The sequence below is a fragment of the Ailuropoda melanoleuca genome, chromosome 13 (assembly GCF_002007445.2).
Source record: "Ailuropoda melanoleuca isolate Jingjing chromosome 13, ASM200744v2, whole genome shotgun sequence".
Lineage (NCBI taxonomy): Eukaryota > Metazoa > Chordata > Mammalia > Carnivora > Ursidae > Ailuropoda > Ailuropoda melanoleuca.
The window spans coordinates 35,434,078-35,450,924 of record NC_048230.1 but is presented as its reverse complement, the minus strand read 5'-3'; the positions used below and the strand labels follow the sequence as shown (position 1 = coordinate 35,450,924).

The 16,847-nt window shown below is 39.6% G+C and overlaps 1 protein-coding gene across 1 annotated transcript in view; it reads right to left on the bottom strand.

Moving 5' to 3' along the window:
• Nucleotides 1–16,847, bottom strand: part of KCNJ16 (potassium inwardly rectifying channel subfamily J member 16) — an 80,209-nt gene that overhangs the window by 37,568 nt on the left and 25,794 nt on the right. The window contains exon 2 of the mRNA XM_034641378.1: nt 6,669–6,775. The gene's annotated coding sequence lies outside the window, so the exon portion shown is untranslated. The remainder of the gene's footprint in view (nt 1–6,668; nt 6,776–16,847) is intronic.

Here is a 16,847-nt window from a genome sequence, read left to right as displayed (position 1 = left end):
TCCAAAGTAGACTCCCCACCAGGCGCGGAGCACGGGGCTCGATCTCACACCTGAAATCATGACCTGAGCCGAAATCAAGAGTCGGACACTTACTCCACTGAGCCACTCAAGTGCTTCCAGATATATAAATTTTAAGTAATTCAAGCCATGACAAAATTTGGCCATTGGACAAAGCTATCGTGACACTACTATCAGAATCACATGAACAAACAACAAATAAAATGGTAGCGACAAAGACTGGTGCTGCCCCTCCCTGATTTTTAACTAAAAATCACATGGCTTCCTTCGATTTCTGTTCAATGGCAGCTACTGACTACTTCAGACAGAGCCAAAATATACCAGCCAGTTTACCCACCGAGTTAGAAAGAGTTGTCTCTCCCGGCTTTAGAGAAAATGCTGCATTCAAGAAGGGCGATCAGTTCACTTCTGTTCTCACATTTATTGAATGAGTTGGAATTAACTCTTGCAGTAAAATTCAGTTCCCTGGGAATGTTAACATTTCTAAAGTGTATGTCTAAAAGGTGCTGTGTGACATTTATAAGAGCTACCATTGACCCAACTAGAAGAGAAAACAGAACTTCTGTAGTGGTGACAGGCCTTGGTCTAGACCACTGGTTTTCAAAACTTCGTATCTATCAGAATCACTTGGAGGGATCATGCAGAAGAGAGATGCTGGACTCCAGTCCCATAGCTGCTTACTCCGTCGGTCTCAGGTGGAGCCTGAGAATTTGCATTTTGCACAAGTTCCCAGGCGATTCTGATGCTGCTAGTCCTGGACCACAATTTGAGAACCAACACAAGTCACATGTGGCAGAGTTTAGATTAAAACCCAGGTCTATCTGATATTGAAATGCAAACTGACACCACCCTGAGAAGATACCTGTTATCCTCTTAAGATTTCTCCAGTGCAAAATTCTAGAGGAGAACATAGGCAACAACTTCTATGACATCGGCCAGAGCAACCTTTTTCAAGACACATCTCCAAAGGCAAGAAGAAATAAAAGATAAAATGAACTTATGGGACTTTATCAGGATAAAGAGCTTCTGCACAGCCAAGGAAACAGTCAAAAAAACTAAGAGACAGCCCACGGAATGGGAGAATATATTTGCAAAGGACACCACAGATAAAGGACTGGTATCCAAGATCTACAAAGAACTTCTCAAACTCAATACACGAGAAACAAATAAACAAATCATAAAATGGGCAGAAGATATGAACAGACACTTTTCCAATGAAGACATACAAATGGCTAACAGACACATGAAAAAATGTTCAAAATCATTAGCCATCAGGGAAATTCAAATCAAAACCACACTGAGATACCACCTTACGCCAGTTAGAATGGCAAAGATAGACAAGGCAAGAAACAACAATTGTTGGAGAGGATGTGGAGAAAGGGGATCCCTCCTACATTGTTGGTGGGAATGCAAGTTGGTACAGCCACTCTGGAAAACAGTGTGGAGGTCCCTTAAAAAGTTAAAAATTGAACTACCCTATGACCCAGCCATTGCACTACTGGGTGTTTACCCCAAAGATACAGACGTAGTAAAGAGAAGGGCCATATGCACCCCAATGTTCATAGCTGCATTGTCCACAATAGCCAAATCATGGAAGGAGCCGAGATGCCCTTCAACAGATGACTGGATTAAGAAGCTGTGGTCCATATATACAATGGAATATTACTCAGCTATCAGAAAGAACGAATTCTCAACATTTGCTGCAACATGGACGGCACTGGAGGAGATAATGCTAAGTGAAATAAGTCAAGCAGAGAAAGACAATTATCATATGATTTCTCTCATCTATGGAACATAAGAACTAGGATGATCGGTAGGGGAAGAAAGGGATAAAGAAAAGGGGGGTAATCAGAAGGGGGAATGAAACATGAGAGACTATGGACTATGAGAAACAAACTGAAGACTTCAGAGGGGAGGGGGTGGGGGAATGGGATAGACTGGTGATGGGTAGTAAGGAGGGCACGTATTGCATGGTGCACTGGGTGTTATACGCAACTAATGAAGCATCAAACTTTACATCGGAATCTGGGGATGTACTGTATGGTGATTAACATAATATAATAAAAAAAAAAAGATTTCTCCAGTGCAGACACAGAAAAGACAAGAAAGTTTGAATACACGAAAGAGAAATGGATCTGGAGGCAAACCCCAGAGGGTGAGTTCCCCTGCCTGCTGGCCGTGGACCAGTCCATCCCTTCATTTGCCTGATCCTTACTATTTCCATCACTCTACGAAGAATTCTCTAGTATTCCCACTACTCTTGCAAAGGCACTGTGAAGACAAAATGTGATCATTGCTGCCAAAGCATTTTCTAAGCTTTGAAGTGCGACCACAAGTGTTGTTTTGTTATATTCATCAGGAATCAAAAAGAAAAAAAAAAAAAAGAATAAAGGTGAACCAAACAAGAAAAACAAAAACATGCCAGTGAATGATCTGGTCTTTAGTTTAAAAGCTGGGACTACGTAATAGGAAATGCCAGACACAACAAAGAAGTTTATTGGAACCTTCAGGAGTTCAGTGATCTTTAGGATGAATGTGCTAACAGTTTTAAGGGTAGGGCAACTGCCAAATTTTTTCTCATACTTTTTTTTCAGCTTAAAAAGTAAATATTGTATTTCTTTAAGAGATGGTCTTATGATGAATACTGAAAAATGATTAATACATCATGTAATTATTAATTATTTGATTATTATATTTATATAATGTTCTTTGGTTCTTATTATCTAATGTAATTATTTTTGAAAAGTAAAAGTTTATGTTAGCAGCTTTCTTAGGAAGTGTAGTTTTCTTTCTTTTATAGAATACTGAAAGTATTCTATTTAAAAAAATACAGTTTTATTATGTTGATGGTTGGTTTTTGTCTGCTGCTCTTTCTTGAAAATATACATTTGACTTCATTTGTAACACGTGGCCGAAACAATGAAACCCAGGATTTGCTCTTCGATAAATGACTTCATCATTGTTATTCTTCACTGAGTAATTTTAATACAAAAGTAAAAACTGAGACTGCTTCTTCCTTCTCCGTGAAAATTCTCATTGTAAATATCTGCATATCAAGAGCAGTAATTTCTAGCAAAATTATTATTGACTAGCACTAAGAAAAAGGGCTATATTCTATTAGATTAATAAAGGAGCGACTTTTTACTCTAAACTGAGAAATCTCTCAAGACCCACTGGGCTCTACTTTTATCTCTGTCTTTTCCCTCAAACAAATGGCTTATTTGATCTTAGTTCAATATTTGGTACTAAAGCCAACAGACTTTCATATGTCATTAAGACCATAAAGAATAATTGCATTTTCCCCCATCAATGAAATGCTGCTTTCCTTAGACTGTGTGTTATCCTTGCTCAATGGAGTGAAATTCTTATTGATTCATGGTGTTAAAGGTCTGTTTGTGTTTATTCACTTTTGATGGAGAAGACAAAGCCCTGTATTGGTGTGGCTGGGGTTCTGCCCCTTCACTGGAGCACAGATATCTTCTTTTCTGTTTCTCATTGGCTTGTTTTTATTTTTTTAAATGCCTTGACAGAGAAAGAACAATTTAATGCCTAGCATGCAAACTAGAATACTTCAAAGAAATCAATAATTACAGAATAGAGAGCAGGGTCCCATTGGTAGGGTTTGATTCTATTTTATCATTTCAGTGCCTGAGCATTTCTCATGCTTTCCTTTGGTGTTGTGTACAAAGGTTTCTTGAATGCTGGGTGTAAAATCCAAATTATGTGTCAATATCATTTAGCATTCTGAATCATCACACAGCTATGAATTTATGGAAAACTGAGGTTCTTTAGAGGGCACAGATACTAGGGACAAAGACTGCCTGGTCCAAAACCAGCTATGCCACTTATGAGCTGTGTGATCTTCAAAACATTGCATGGCCTCCTTGTGCCTGCTTCCTCATCTGTGAATATGAAGTTCATTATGGAAATGGAAGGATTAATATCTGTGAAGCACTTACCATGGGGCACAGTATGTCGTTTTTAAACAAAAATCAATCAGAAAATTGAAAATATTATTTCTGCAGTCAAGTGACAGACGTTCCTTTGTTATTGGTAGGGGAAACATCTCAGGAGTTTCTCCGTGTGGTCTCCTATCATTCATAGAAGATTGAGCAAAAATATCTTCTATTCATGACTTCGGTAACAGAATGTTTGGGTTGTGGAAACAATGAGGCCACCTCATCATTATGGCACTATCCTTGAGATACAGAGAAAACATGAAGTCTCTGAAAGACTCAAAGTCTGCCTAATGAGACAGTATCGAAGGAAGAGAAAATGAGACAGAGGGCTAAATTGAAAGGGTGAGTCAAACACAATATACTAAAGAGATAGAAGAGATAATCTATGCAAGATGGTGCAGACTGAAAAGGAGTTTTCACAGGATAGATTGAGCATGACATTTTGAGGTTATTTCTCATTTTCAATGCTTTTTAAAAATTAATAGTCAAGGAACTTGGCTATCGGTTTAATGTGTCCCATATTCTCAGCTTAAAAGAGGGGTAAATTATGCTGAATCAGAACAAACATTGTCTCTGTGAGGAAATGGTCGGTGACTTAAATGAACAGGTATAATCTCGTGAATGAAAGGATTTGGGTTAGTGTAGAAATTTGGTTGCTATCCATTCAGCACCACCACACTACTTAAGTGAAATACGACAAAGACAAGGGGATCTAAACTTACTAAGATATCTAGAATGAATTCATTCCCAGTGTTCACACAGCCAAAGTGAGACTCTGAAAAGCCATTAAACCTTTACACTTCCAAAGTTCATTCATGGGCATTAATCTCACTTTTTGCTTGTAAAAGAGACAAAGCAGTTCTATTACAACATATACCAGAGTGCATTAAGACTCTCTTCTACCCCAGGGATAGCTATTTAGAGGTAGGAACTATGTCTCAATCACTTGTTTTATATTCTGAATGGCAAGTGTCAGGGGTGGTAGATTGGATTATATTAGTTTAGCTAAACTGGGACTACATGTTCCAGAATTCCATTCCCTTCATAGTTCCAGGTTAGACTGGACCCCCTGGGAGACATTTTGCATGAGATTTTTAAGATGTGCAGGAACCAACAGCCATGTTCTTTTTATGTCAGAAGGTTGGCATAGGGCATGAGGCACTGTGATCATTCACAGAAGTTGTCACTGATTTGCTGTCTCCTGTGATTGGCATGGTACGGGAGATCATCCCACAGTTTCTGTAGCTCCCTTCCTTCAGCTTCTATGGATCCTGGTTACATGATGGCAGGTATCAGCTTCTCCTGCTGGCCACCTTTATTATCTAACTGGAGGCTAAAGCTTGTGAGAGATGGGTATGAGCTCCATGTCATCCTGGTGGCTTCCAGCTCATTTTCCCTGGTTCTTATCTGTTGTCTTCCTTCACTCCACATGCATCCATCTTTCCAACTGCCTGCCTCGTGGCTTCAGCTCCAGCACCGGATAAACACACACACACACACACACACATTTAATAGGCTCAATTATAAATGTTTGATTACAGAAGCAGAACCACTAGAAAAATTCATATTTATTTTAAAGATGAGAAAACTGATGACAGAAATTAGTTACTGTCAAATAATAATAAATGTGTAATCGTGGTGAGACTGAAGACTTCTGATATTGAGCCTGAGGGTACCGCTGCACCATGATGCCTCTATTTACTCATCCCTTGGTATGTAGGGTGAATTCCTAATTCCATCTTAAATCCACCATGAAGACCACCTACTCCATGGACAGAGTGGTACCAAGTTAACATCCATGCAGTTTAGGACAATAGAGCATAAGAAATGGACAACTTCAGAAGAAGGTAGAGCCCTGATAAGCAATTATCAAATTCTTCAGGTTAGAGATAGCACTCCTTATTGAAAAAAACTACCTTGCAGCAAAACCAGCATCCTCTCTAAAGTAAGAAAGCATCACCAATTGGTTTGTCCTCTCCTCCATTCTTCCCATCTCCTATTAAATCCTCTCCTTTCCCAGAACCAGTCCCAAGTAATGGGGAGCTAGTTCAGTCTTATGACTATAGTCCTGAGTGATTTGGGGGAGAAGGGTGGATGCCATAAATATCCTTCCCATGCCATTTACTATGTAGGTCATACCCACTTTTTCTATTCCATTTATTTCCACTCCACCTTCACCATCACACTGAAAACTCTATGTGCCAACCACTCAGAACTTCTCATGTTCTTCCAAACATCTCAGGTTCTTTATAAATCAGGAAGACATTTCTTCTTCCTTTTAGCTTCCCTGAATTCCCCAGGCACAGCTGGTTTTTCTGCCTCTGTCTTCCTTTGCTAGGTTTTGATTTTCTCAATGGCAAGCAACTGGTAGATTTATCTTTATATACCTAGTGCCCAATAGGATGAGCATTACTCACTGACTTAGAAGAATGGAGGTGCCATTTGTTCAGTTCAAGAAACCAAAGTGTAAAAGATGACAACATTCTGTCCATTGAATGGCAATGGGGTTTCCAAATGCTATGATTTTGATGCCTACAACAACCATGTCCACAATACCGTACTAATGGTATAGCAATTACCATGGTATTTGTGTGTGTATAATTAGTATAACCCCTGACTTTTCACACGAAAAGAAGCATGGTGACTCTGAACAGCTCTGTCTACAGGACACAACACTGGACTTCCACTCACCTCCTAGTCCTGCTCAGTCTGTACTCCGATGCTTCTGTTTCACAAGCCGCTACAGCAGATCCTAACCAGATTCCATGCCGAAGGGAGAAATGGTGTCCCTGTTTACACTAGCAAAGAACAGGAATGATTTGATGCAATCGTGCAGAAGAAACACACACAAAATAATCTGCCTATAGCGATATAATGCATGGAAACATTGTCCTGGTTTCCATCACGCTTAACTCCCACGAGTGTAAAGTATGATACATTTTGCTTCTGTTGGGTTTTGTTCGGGTCTGCTTGTTTGCAGTTTTGCTCTCCTTAGTTTTATTTCTCCAAATGTTTCTTTAGCTTTTCAACTCCTGCAAGCGGTGCAATCTTATCATCAGCGCAATACCGTTATTGAACACAACTAAATAAAACTTTAGTCATAAGGAAATGGAACCACTTTCTATTCCCACAAACCCTAAATTTAAATATGTGTAACTTTGCTCAAATTAGTCACATCACTTTCTCCTTGAGTGTTACCTAACCACCCACAAGTTGGCTCAATTCTGACCCAAACAAAAGGCAAGCTAAACACACAATGGGAACAGGCTTCTTGCTGTGACGATCCTGGTGTATGGCTCATACTCTTTAATGTCCTGGCACCTTCTCAATTTTAGTTGCAAGTCCGGGGAAGGATTTTACTGTGCCATCTATAAATAGAACTCAGTAGTACATTACCAGAATGCTAGAAGGTCAGTTAATAACCTAAGAGCTCATCAAAGATGGCTGAGTGTGTCTTTCAGGTACATGCTAGTTGGCGAGAGCTATTTTGCTCTTCAGCAACAGACCCAATGTGCTGGCTTCTGTCTAGGGGAGCCCTGAATCAGAGATCTACTGAACAATTTTTGTGGTCCAGCCATTATGCTAGGTGCCTTGTTTTGTGAGGTTACTTTGGATTATTTTCCCAAAGTAGAGACAGAATGTCCTGAATTACCCATTGTTTGGAAAAGTCTCGCATGAGATGTGAAGAGTACATAGTCGTGAAAAGACTGGCCAAGTTTGTGGGTGAGTAGATATTTTTCTGGGGCAGAGCCAACGAACTAATCAAGTAGTAACCTAACCCAAGAATTTGGTCTCACAAAAATTATCCTTTAATAGTACTTCTCAAAATTTTCCGTTAAAAGAAAAACCTGAACAAAAAAACCAGCAAGAGAAATGATTATGTTATCCTTATCCCTACCCCAAATCTTAAGGGATCTGAGAATATAACACAAAGGATTGGGCTAAAGCTCAATATATTCTGGTCTTAGGATTTTTCTTTAAAATCTATGCTCATTTTGAATTCTGGATATATATCTCAAAACACCTAAACTACAAAAGTAATTCTTTGAGCTGCTTATCAGTTAAATTATTTAATTCCTCTTATTCTCAATCCAAATTCTGGAGTTAAATTAATGCTTCTGAAACGCACACCATGTTTATCTTGTGGCTTCTCATAGTTCCTGGCACATCGTTACTACCATGAACATAGTCATTTGGAAGCAGGACTCCTACACATGAAAAATAAACTGCATGCAAATATAGGAGAGAATATATAATAGCTGAAAAATATGGTGTAGAATGTGAGGTTAATGGAAGAGGAGACGATGCCGTTAGAAGGATGGACTACAGATGTCTTTTAAAGTAACCCGTTCTTTGTCTTAATTAAGAGAAATTACTTTCTGTTTGGCCAAATTGCATGGTAAAAAGCTGTAGCACTGAAAATGCTGTATTAAATTAATGGCTACGTCTCTACCCAAATGATCACATTTTTAGGCATATCTATGTTGTGGAATTAAAAATGTAATAGCTAATAAAGTACGGTTCTTAAGTTCTTTTATGGAAACTGAAGCTTCAAACTTATAATATCTGTATGACAAAATACAATCAGGGTGAAAATGCCCTATGTCACTGTGATGGTTAATTTTATGTATGAGCATGGCTAGGCTATGATGTCCAGGTGTTTGGCCAATCATCATTCTGAATGTTTTTGGGAAGATATTTGCTAGATGTGATTAACACTTACAATGTGTCCACTTTCAGCAAAGCAGATGATCATCCAAAATGCATGTGGCCGACATCCAAGCAGTTGAAAGTATTAAGAGCAAAATTGAAGTTTCCCAAAGGAGAAGCAATTCTACCTCAAGATTGCAACATAAAAAACTCTGCCTAAGTTTCCTGCCTGCCAGTCTAACTAGCAAATTTTGGACTCAAGAGTATGATTTCGGGGCGCCTGGGTGGTCGGTTAAGCGTCCGACTCTTGATTTCAGCTCAGGTCATCATCTCAGGGTCCTGGGATCCAGCCCCGTGTAGGGCTCTGCCCTCAACAGGGAGTCTGCTTGAGGATTCTGCCTCTCCCTCTCCTTCTGCCCCTCCCCCATTTGTGTTTTCTCTCTCTTTCTAAAAATAAATAAATCTTAAAAGAAAAAAAAAGGACTGCAATATCAACTCTTACCTTAATTTCTTTTTTTTTTAAAGATTTTATTTATTTATTTGACAGAGATAGAGACAGCCAGCGAGAGAAGGAACACAAGCAGGAGGAGTGGGAGATGATGAAGCAGGCTCATAGTGGAAGAGCCTGATGTGGGGCTCGATCCCGTAACGCCAGGATCACGCCCTGAGCTGAAGGCAGACGCTTAACCGCTGTGCCACCCAGGCGCCCCCTTACCTTAATTTCTAAACTGCCACCCGACCTATAGATTTCAGACTTGCCTTCCCAGACCATCAAATGACTGATTCTTTAGAGTTAATCTTTTTCTGTCTCTCCTTCTCTATATAACCTATTGGTTCTGGTTCTCTGGAGAGCCCTAATACAGTCACCAAATGAAGGGAAAGAAGATGACAAATGTAAGGCAATGAAAAATTTTGTAAAAGAGTTCATAGTAAAAACAGTATCTCAGGGGAGCCTGGGTGGCTCAGTCAGTTGAGAGTCTGACTCTTGGTTTTGGCTCAGGTTGTGATCTCAGTGGGATTGAGCCCCAGGTTGGGCTCTGCTTGAGAATTCTCTCCCTCTGACCCTCCATCCCCCCTCCCGTGAACACAGGAGTGTGCTCTCTCTCTCTTTCAAATAACTGAATCTTAAACACACACACACACACACACACACACACACAGACACACACACACACACACACAGTATCTCAATATTTAAACATTCTGATTTCTAAAAGGGCACCCTGAACAACACCCACATGCCCCAAAGAAGGTTATCCCCCCTAGTGCTTTCCTGAAGAAAGTTCAGTGTGTTGGTGTGCTAATCCTATCTTTATCATGGTCCTTGGCCATTGAATTGCCCTTAATTATGTACAGACCTTTTTTTTCTTCCAGACTTAGGGCAGGGACCAAGTTTTTGCTATCTTTGTATCCAGATTGAATAAAAGATTATTGATTGCATGGGAACATGGTTCTACTTTAAAATGGAATAATATGAAAAATTAAAATTCACCATAATAAAAAATGATTTTGGTCATGTTTCCTCGAACATACTCTTTTCTTAAAAAAAAAAAAAAGAAAAGAAAAGAAAAGAAAAGAAAGATAGCTGAATGTTTGCTTTTAAGTTAAAAGAACAGACGAGATCGGGTACGTTCAGGGTGGTATGGCCATAGACAAATCTTATGGAATATAATTTGAAGCCATGTAACCATTTGAAGTCTTTTCAACTATATTCATGTAAATAAAATAAAATTTTATTTAAGGTGAAAATCACATTTATTTGGAATTGTCAAGTAAATCTACTTTGGGGCTGTTTCTTATTCAGATTGTCTTTTCCCAAATTTCCTTTCTGTGGACAGTTTCAGGTCTATTTTTGAGAGAAAGTGAATGTGGAGCCAAGGTAACTGGAAAAAGTTGTGTATAATAGTGAAAAGCCCTTTAGATGCTATGTACATTTTGCACCTGAATTCTGGGTTTCAGAGTGGAAAACCCTGGAGGAAAATAGTTGACCCCATCTTTTCCATGCAAGAGCAGCTATAAAAAAATAGTCATTCACTCCTTACATTTTAATAACCACAAAGTCCTGGGTACATACGGCCTAAAGGATGACGATGAGATTTCTCCTCCAAGTCCTTTGAGGCTAGCCAGCTGAGAAAGCAGGATGCAACTGTCTCTACATCGGAATCCTTCAATGCGATGCATTTCAGAGTGTAGACAAGACATTTTTTTCCCCCTGAAGCTGAGCTCTCAGGCCTAGCAGCCTTAAGCAAAAGCAACCTATCTGGGTTTATTTCANCGGAATCCTTCAATGCGATGCATTTCAGAGTGTAGACAAGACATTTTTTTCCCCCTGAAGCTGAGCTCTCAGGCCTAGCAGCCTTAAGCAAAAGCAACCTATCTGGGTTTATTTCAATGCTAATAGATGCTATGGACTAAATGTGTCCTCCCAAAATTCATACATCAAATCCTAATCCCTAATAGGATGATATTAGTGCCCTTATACAAGAGACCCCAGAGAGCTCTCTTGCTTTTTCTGCCATGTTAGGATCCAGTGAGAAGATGGTCCTCTGTGAACCAGAAAATGGGTCTCACCAAACACTAAATATACTTGATGTTGAACTTCTAGCCACCAGGACTGTAAGAAATAAGTGTTTGTTGTTTAAGCCACCCAATCTGTAGTATTTTTGATACAGAAGCCTCAGTGGACTAAGACAAAATGCATCCCAGAAGGACTGTTTGTTTAGAGTCCTTATTCCCATGGTTGCCAACAAAAGGACCATTTGAAGATGCTAAGACTGATGGATGACCTGCTGGTCATTATTTGCTAAAAGCTTAGAGAAGAGCACATCTTAGCCAGGGGAGAGGCATTTGGAGAAAGCCTTCTAGAAAGCCTTCTAATATTGTTTACTGCCCAAGAAAACTAGTTTTGCTTTATAGCCCCTTGTCTGGTGGCAACAGCTGGCATGGACCAAGGAAGGCCTGGTTTCTATGGTGATGAGATTTGTGTGCTCCTTACAAGTCTCATTTGGTGAGCAGGTGATTGACCTCAGCATAATTGATACTAAGATGCCTTTCTATTATTCCATTGGTCAAACTAGAGGAGCCATGTCTTTATTTACCCTCATCCCCACTTCTGTATTTTCTTCATCCACATCACCTACCCACCCTCTACAATGCTCTTTCTCACTGTCTTTCTACCTATTCAAATTGATACCTCCCCGTGGTCCTTTATAACTTCTCAAAAAACCAAATCTGACACATTTCTCTTGCAGAATTCTCTCCATTCTGGAAAAAAAATCTGGCACATCCACATGACCTCATCTACAACTACTCTTCCCATTGCAACTTTGTTTCAGCCACATGGATCCCCTTGTCATCTCTCAAACATGCCAGGCATACTCAGAGCCTTGCACTAGCTGTTCCATCTACCTGAACACTGCTTTTCCAATGTATCCATATTGCTCACTTCATCACCATCTCCAGGTCTTCAATCAAATATCATCTACTATGGGAAGCCCCCCTTGACAATCCTATTTCAAAATGTAGAGCTGTGATAGGCAGCTTTGAAGATGGCTCTCTAAGATTCCTGTTTCTTGGTGTTCATGTTCTTGTGAAATCCCCTCCCCTTGAGTGTTGGCTGGAATAAGTGACTCACTTCTAATGAATAGAATTTGGCCAAACTGAGGGGACATCACTTTCAGGATTAGGTTTGAAAAAGACTCTGTCTCTGTCTTGTTTACTTGCTGCTTGTTCTAATGGAAACCAGCTGCCATGTTTTGAGATATTTTATGGAGAGGCCCACATGGCAAGGAACTGAGGAAGGACTCTCGCCAACAACTAGTGGAGAACTGAGGCCCCCCCATCCAACTGCCCCAAAGGAACCAATCCTGCCAAGCACCATGTGATTGAGCTTGGAAGAGAATCCTCCCCCATGCAAGGCTTGAGATGGTTAGTCCCAGTGGACACTTTGACTGCAGCATGTGATCCAGTGGACCCAGATCAGCCTGGATTCCTGACCCAGGAAACTGGAGATGACAAATGATTGTTGCTCTGGACACAGTTTTGGGGAATTTTGTTACACAGCAATGGATAACAAATACAATACTCTCACTCCGCCAGCCCCCATCCCCAGTAATTCCTTCCTCCATCATGCTTTCCTCTGTACTGCTTATCACCACTAACATGCTTTTAATTTAACCTCTTGATATATTCCCGCAACATCAACTATAAAACGTAAGATTCATAGAGGCAGGAATTTTTGTCTTTTTCTTTTCATCAATATGTCCTTTCATCAATATATGTCTAACCAATTCCTGGCACAGAGCAGTCAATCAATAAATATTTGTTGAGTACATGATATATTATGCATTGACAAATTATTTTTCCTCTTTCACTAGTCTTAAATTCCCAAAGAAAGTGGTTTCACCCATTAAACAATCTCCCAAGCAAACCATGGGCTTTAGGACATTTTTGCCACTTAATAAATATTTGCTGAGAGAATCAATCAATGAATAAATCAGAGAAAAATGTCTCTTGTTAAGTGCAGTACCAGTTAAATTAGGGAAATGACAGGAAGACCCATTATCCCTATGTCAGTGTTTTATAGGGGTTAAGGAGTTGAGCCTATGATGGTAAAAAACAAAACAAAACAAATTTAAAAAAGAAAAGAAAAAAGAGAGAGAGAGAAAGAATTCTGGAGTTAGCTTTTCCACAAACAAAATGTAGGTCATTGTCTTCCTGAGAAAATTAACTTATTTCTTTCCCATTATCCAAAAAAATCTATTAGTGGAAAAAACAGATAGAATTTTCTCCATGCTGGAAGAACTGCTTTTACCAATGCGACGTAAGTAATTGCGTATACCTGGAAAAGAAGAGCAGTGCTAGCCATTACTTTGTAAAGAGAATCAAGGTAGATTCTCGAGGGCTAAGGCTTCAGTCATGTTGAGCTACAGAGCTATGATGATAGTCTCCCAGGTATGTTAAAAACAATATCCATGGACAAGACATCGCTCACAGGTTCATAGGAAGAGGGTATTGGTGACCTACATGTTCTCTGCCATATCCATGCACAAGGACTACACATGAGAGATCTTTTGGGGGCATTTCCTCTTTGCCCTTTATATCAAGCCTATTAACTCTCAATATTCATCAGATCAGAAAAGGGATGGTATTGTGTGGTAATGGGAAGCGCACACATTTTATTCCTAAAGTTAGGTTCGAGGCCACTGTTCCTAGAACAAGGAGGTAACATAGGATACGTGAGGATAAATTCAAATGGGAGAAAAGCTGGACAGTTTGTTCAGATAATGGGTTTTATAAATTTGAAAAAAGGGTTTACCTAAATATATAAGTTGTTTTGGTACCAAATATTTGCTCTAAATATCCTTTATGTGTCTATCATCTTCCCTAAAACTATGCTTTTTACCAATTCCTAATTTTCAACTGATATCCAAGCCTTCACTTGAACTCACCACTAATACACATAAAATGGAAGAAACATAGTTTTCCTATATCCTTGAAAACTCTTGGTCTCTTGCAAATCGAAATATACTTATTTAGGAAAATGACTTCAAATAGCACCCTACTCAAGTCTTTTCTTCCATTGTCAAATGTGGTCACGATCCGGTTTTGAGTGAGACCCATGTCTTGGATTTACCACAATTGTCATGTTCTAAACATAATCGTAAGCAGGAGTTACATCTACCAGTTACCTCCAGTTCCTCACTGCGTCTTCCTCCTTCTCTGTCTTTGTCTCTGTCTCTCTCTCTCTCCCTCTGCTAATTTGAATGGACGTGAACTCTAGACCCTGTTCACTTGAACTTCTTTCTAGCTTCATTTCAAGAACTCCTTAAATGGCATTCTACAAAACAGGTGTAATTTAGGCCCTTCGTGTCACTTTACTGGTTAAGATCTGACATAGAGGACAGTTGGCCTACGCTTTCCAAAGTAAAGTGGCAAAGATACTTTAATCTAGTCTTTCTTCCTAAGGCTCTGACTCACCTAGCTGTAACATTAATGCTCAGCAGAAATATTCCATCGAGGTCTATTTTCCTACGGACCTTTCAGTTCATATGCTCATCTAAGGCCTTAATGCACCTGATCAAAATCCACCTGGTTTGTAGAAAATTTCTTGTTTCCACCTGTACCTACTGCCAACAGAAACAATCCAATTATATACAATAGAGAATTCATAGTTTCCAGAGGGCAAAGATCAACATGTCCACATTTGTCTCAATAAACACCCAAGAACAAAACTTCTAAGATTTCAATGCACGAGAGAAAAAAAAGCTTCAGAGAAATTAAAGTCAACACAACATAATGAAATTCTCTACTTGCAATTTATGTTAAAATAAGTCTAGAACTGGACACCTGGCTGGTTCAGTCGGTAGAGCATGCCACTCTTGATCTTAGAGCTGTGAGTTCAAGAGGCAGCTTACTTGAAAAAAAAATGGCCTCACACAGGCAACTGGAAAAAAGAGGAGGATTTTAAAATAAGTCTATAACCGTGGATGTTTTTGTTTCCTCTCATATCATTATTTACAATTCTCAGGAAAAATTAACCTATTTTTCCTGAAGTTTTTTGAGGGGGTGTGGAAAAGCATATTTCAATGCTTGAAGCGATATATCCATAAATGCCTATACACTAACTCAGGATGCAATCATTTGCTTTCTAAAGAAAGTATAGAATACCCCATCTGGTATTGTATCTAGAATCCAATAAATTCACTTTTAGATATCTACATATATAGTGTCATGTAAAAGTTGTTTAATAAACTCTGTAAAGACCAAATTGAGAATACTTTTGACCAAAGTTTCAAAAGAACTCAAGGAATATGAAAGCACTTGCATAGGAAATTAAATTATCTTAATTGCCTTTAACTCAACAATGATATTGACATTGCTGAGTAAAGAACACTGCTTCCCCTTAAACAGAGGCCAGCATGAACAAAGAAAGCATAGGCTGAATGACTTTGTATAATAACAAAAAAAGAGCAATGCTTACCTTTATTCACTCTCCCTGCAGAGGATCTATGAGCTGGGTGCTCCCAGCCGAGCAGTGGTAAAAATGTTCTTTAGTTAATAATAAAGGAAAGAAAAACTCCAGACACCAAGAACCTGAGTTAACCATTGACACGGGTTTGTTCCTACAGTTCCACCGGAGAACGTACATAGGTAGCCCTTGGCATCTTATAAAGCAGGCGATAGCCGGTCAGCTGAGACAGAGGTTACCTCACCGCCCCTGTCCCTCTGGAGGAGGCACAGAGTGAAGGGCATTCAAGCATACCCTGACTATGTTTTCGCCAGGTCAGAGATATAAAGAAGGAAGATTTTCTGGGCCAGAAATATATTCAACAAATATTGATAAACAGGGTTGTTGAGAGGTGACCTATGGAAACACTCCTACCCAATGCAAAGAAATCCTTTTTACCAGAACTCATTGTCTACCTCTTAGCAAGTGAGGGCTGAGATCCAATGCCAATGAAAACTGAGACAGGACAGCTAGAAATAGCTAAGCATCCATTCATTCCTTTATTCAACGTTACCCTGTGCAGCCCAGTTCCAAAGAGCCAGCCTAGCATCTTTGAACCAGCCCTGATAAATGGAAGGCAGAGATTGAGGCTGGAGGATCCTCCCTCCCTGAACTCCAAGGATCAGAGCTTAGGACAGAAATGATTAATAAAAAACACAGGCTGTGGTTCATTTCCAAGATATGCAGTCTGATAGTTACTCTGCCTCAGCAACAGGTCCTAAGAGATGAAATGAAATGGTGAGTGGTCATGTGATCAAGCTAGTTGACCAGAAGTCAGGAAATCGAATAAGTGAAGAGGTGGCTTTAAAATGGCCAAGTCAAGAGAAAGGTCCAGAAGAAGGTGAAACGCAGCCACAAGAAACTAAAGAAATAACAATCCCAAGCTCTTCAGCACCTGGGGGAGCTGTACACAGAAGAGCTCAAAACGAAGACTGTACAGGCAAGGAATTCATGTATTTCTTTACTTCAAAGACCATTGATAGCTAGGGGATCTAGGATGCCCCATCCAGTTTGGTCAGCCCTCCAAATTTAGGGGGTCATTTCTGGGTTCAGACCATAGTTGCCATTTTGGGGTTTTTAGTTTTTGTTTCCATTTTTAAAAGCATGAACACTTGAGGAAGCAAGATATGGATGCAGATTTAATGTTAGTGCTGTCACTAGGTTTGTGACATGGGGAGCTATGTACTCTGTCTGCATCCCAGCTGCCTCAT